Below are 4,969 nucleotides of genomic sequence, written 5' to 3'. Positions count from 1 at the left end.
TTTGTAAAAAAAAAAACTTCGGCCAACCCTTTTTTTTCCAAATTCAAAAAAAAAAAAAAAAAAACCTTAACACGTTTGAATTCCACTCCCACATTTTACTCCTAACAAATTGTTTGAATTCCACTCTCCCATGTTTTACTCCTAAGAAACTGCTTTACTATCAAATTTAAAAATTTTAACTTCTCTTTAACTTCTTTTGCTTATCCAGTTTTTCTTTTATTTTATTTAAGTTCATGTTATATCCTCCTTCCTTTTCATCTTCTTCTTCTTCTGGATATATATATATATATATATATAAATATATATATAAAAGGGTTAATTTAGAGCATTTATTATAATTTGGGATTACTACATTTATATATATAGAAAAAAAAAAAAAAAAAAACTCTGGCCGACCCTTTTCTTTTCAAATTCAAAAAAAAAAATAATAATAAAAAAAATAAAAAAATAAAAACCTTAACACGTTTGAATTCCACTCCCACATTTTACACCTAACAAATTGTTTGAATTCCACTCTCCCATGTTTTACTCCTAAGAAACTACTTTACTATCAAATTTAAAAATTTTAACTTCTCTTTAACTTCTTTTGCTTATCCAGTTTTTATTTTATTTTATTTAAGTTTCATGTCATATCCTCCTTCCTTTTCATCTTCTTCTTCTTCTAGATATATATATAAGGGTAAATTTAAAGCATTTATTATAATTTGGGATTACTACATTTTCCAATCACAAAAAAAAAACTCTAGCCGACCCTTTTCTTTTCAAATTCAAAAAAAAAAAAAAACCCTTAACATGTTTGAATTCCACTCCCACATTTTACTCCTAACAAATTGTTTGAATTTCACTCTCCCATGTTTTACTCCTAAGAAACTGCTTTACTATCAAATTTAAAAATTTTAACTTCTCTTTAACTTCTTTTGCTTATCCAGTTTTTATTTTATTTTATTTAAGTTTCATGTTATATCCTCCTTCCTTTTCTTCTTCTTCTTCTTCTGCATATATATATATATATATATATATATATATATATATATATATATAAAATAAAAAAAATAAAAAAATAAAAACCCAAAAAGAATATTACTGCATTGGAATAACAAAAGACTTCATTACTTGACTTCCAAGATTATATAAGAAAATATTCTTCTTTTACTTATCATGTTTTTTAGTTTTCTATTTCTTACATTCAATTGATGCTTTAAAATATTGTATCTGTTTTTGCTCTCAACGTGTCTTCTTTTGAGTTCCATTCATTGTTATCCAATTTTTAATGCCTCTGGTTGAAACCATTGTCATACAGAATCTATGGTGAGTAGGGTTTCTTTTTTATTTATGTTGTAATAAATTTATTTTAGAATTTTTTTGAACAAAAGTTTAAATGGATTTAATCTCAATTGCAAGCTAGGCAAGATCACGTGTGGTGCTGTTAGCAAACTGTGGAACCCAATACGCAGAGCATTCCTCAAAATCCCATTAATTCTTTGATTTCATAAGAAAATCAATGGAACTCAATGGATGGTTGTGCCACTTGATCATTCCTTTGCTTGCACAATTTATTTGGTTTTATTTCGGATTGAACATTTGCATCTTTGGCCTCTATTCTACAACACCATTTTGTGCTTTGTGTGGAGCCCAGGTCTTACCATTTATTTTTTCTCGCAGATGTTATGTACATGTGCAAAGAACATGAGGATATTAGCAAGATGGGAGAACAATTGACTGCCCTAGCTTTTGATCTAAGAAAGATGTATTTTTTTTAAAGTAAATATTATGTATTGGAAGTAGCTGACTTTTTTTTTTTACCATTTATTCGTTTTATTGAGAAACTACCTTTTGATTGTGGACTTAGTAGAGGGCATAAACAAATTTTTGAAATCATTTTGTTTACATTTTACTAACTGAATGGCATATACCATTTTGTTTGATTATTTTCTTTCTTTCATTTTAGAATTCTTTTCATTTTTTATTTTTTATATTATTCCCTTTCTTTTCTTTTCTTTTTGTCATTTGATAGTGCAAGTTAGCTAAGAGTGATATAGATAATTCTGAGTATATTTTAGTAACCATTAAATTTGATTATCCAAACATTTTAGTAGGGAGATTGTGAAAAAGAAAAATATAAGGCGGATCAAAATTTTAGTAACAAATAAATTTTATGAAGCTTTAAAAAAAAAAATTCCAAACAAAATGACTACAAACATATCAAAAGGAAAAACATTTTAGGTGGGTTTGTGGGAGACATGTAACGATAGTATAGGAAACCCACACATAATGTAGGAGAGAGGTTTCATGAGAATCTCTCATAAGATAATTTTCCTCTTTTCTTATTTATTCATTACATATAACCTTACAAAATTTATTAGCAAAAAACTAGCCTCTGAGCACGCGCTCACGCGCATGCTCAGAGGCTCTTCTATTTTTTGGATAAGGGTTAATTTAGAGCATTTATTATAATTTGGAATTATTACATTTTTCAATCACAAAAAAAAAAAAAAAAAAAACCTAGGGGTGTGATGAGTGTCATGTGTGGAGAAATAATTTTCCAATCACACCCCTATTTCTCCACACATAACACTCATCACACCCCTAGGTTTTTTTTGTGATTGAAAAATGTAGTAATCTCAAATTATAATAAATGCTCTAAATTGACTCTTATCCAAAAAATAGAAGAGCCACGCGCGTGCTCAGAGGCTCTTCTATTTTTTGGGTAAGGGTTAATTTAGAAAATTTATTATAATTTGGGATTATTACATTTTCCAATAACAAAAAAAAAAAAAACCTACTGGTGTAATGAGTGTCATGTGTGAAGAAATAATTTTCCAATCACACCCCTATTTCTCCACACATAACACTCATCACACCCCTAGGTTTTTTTTGTGATTGGAAAATGTAATAATCTAAAATTATAATAAATGTTCTAAATTAACCCTTACCCAAAAAATATAAGAGCCTCTGAGCACACGCGTGGCTCTTCTATTTTTTGGATAAGGGTTAATTTAGAGCATTTATTATAATTTGGGATTACTACATTTTCCAATCACAAAAAAAACCTATGGGTGTGATGAGTGTTATGTGTGGAGAAATAGGGGTGTGATTGGAAAATTATTTCTTCACACATGACACTCATTACACCCCTAGGGTTTTTTTTTTTTTTTTTTTTTGTGATTGGAAAATGTAATAATCCCAAATTATAATAAATGTTCTAAATTAACCCTTACCCAAAAAATAGAAGAGCCTCTGAGCACGCGCGTGGCTCTTCTATTTTTTGGATAAGAGTTAATTTAGAGCATTTATTATAATTTAGGATTACTACATTTTTCAATCACAAAAAAAAACCTAAGGGTGTGATGAGTGTTATGTGTGGAGAAATAGGGGTGTGATTGGAAAATTATTTCTCCACACATGACACTCATCACACCCCTAGGTTTTTTTTTTGTGATTGAAAAATGTAATAATTCCAAATTATAATAAATGCTCTAAATTAACCCTTATCCAAAAAATAGAAAAGCCTCTGAACACGCGCATGAGTGCATTTATTATAATTTGGAATTACTACATTTTCCAATCACAAAAAAATCTAGGGGTGTGATGAGTATCACGTGTGGAGAAATAATTTTTCATTACACCCCTAGATATTTTTGTGTTAAAAAAATATAGTAATCTCAATTTATAATAAATGAAAATTATTTACATTTACCAAAAAATAAAAGAGCCACTCACGCGCATGACTCATCCGCAAGGACCATGTATCATATGTTTCAGTACAGCTTTATGTAACTGAGGTTGTTCCTCCTTACACGGTATTTATGCTTTAATTAACCACAATATCATCTTTCAATTCTTCAAATTTCGATTTGAAAACTCTTGCAAGCAAGTCTAGACGATCTTGTGCGGTTTGTGCGGGTAAAAGCTCATTTTGGATTTCTTCCCATCCTGGATTACACGTCATTGTGATGAATAAATCTGGTTTCCCAAACTTTTGAACCAATGACATTGCATCTTGAAATCGTTGGATCATATCGCGCGGGCTTCCCACGAATGATGAAGGTAGAATGGTTCTATGTCCAACATTTCCTAAATATAAGATGAAAAAGTTGGGTCATTAATAAATATTAATACCAATTTGCCATTAATAAAATAATGTAAATTTCAAGTGTAAAATTTATATTACCAGTATCACTCTCTCCTTCATGGAAAGCATCTTGTAGGCCTTGGTATAGATCTACCCTAATAGAATCTTGATTGTACACTCTTTTGTTTATGATTGACTTTCTTTAAGTTCTACTTTTTTTTTTCTTATATGTATCACGTTAACTCTTTTTTTTTTTTAAATGTAATTTTGAAATAAATGGTTCTTTCATATACTCTACCATTGTACTTTTTAATGAATTGTCATTTCATGTTATAGGTATTGTGATCCAAAGATAGGGCTGTCTTATAATACAAAAGAAGCATTCAAAATCATTCATAAACAGTTAAACAGTATGACTTCCCTTACCTCCTTTAATAGCCTTTGTTTACATTTTATTTAAAAATTTTGAATTGAAATAAAAATAGTTACATATAAATGATCAATTACTATTTCCTTCTCCTTCCTCCCTTCACTTTTTTTTTTTTTTTTCCTTCTTCATATATATATATTTTTTTACCATCATTGTATATATGTTTTTGGCGTTAAATTTTTTTATTTAGGTATGTAGCAACCTTGAGTTCTACATTTTTTTTTTTTTAATGTATCACGTTAACTATCCTTTTTTTTTAAAATGTAATTAAAGTTTTTTTTTTTTTAAATACTTGGGTTAACCCTAATTCTTTTATCTCTCTTTGGTTCACGTATGCACAAACTTTTTGGATTGCATTGAGGAGTCATTGGAATGGACATGTAAAATAGTAGGGTTAGACATGTAAAATTATCAATTTAAAAAGTCCTAAATTTTAGATAAATTTGACAAAAAATTACCTACAAAAT

Source organism: Quercus lobata, unplaced genomic scaffold (assembly GCF_001633185.2).
Source record: "Quercus lobata isolate SW786 unplaced genomic scaffold, ValleyOak3.0 Primary Assembly Scq3eQI_869, whole genome shotgun sequence".
NCBI lineage: Eukaryota > Viridiplantae > Streptophyta > Magnoliopsida > Fagales > Fagaceae > Quercus > Quercus lobata.
This window is presented reverse-complemented; position numbering follows the sequence as displayed.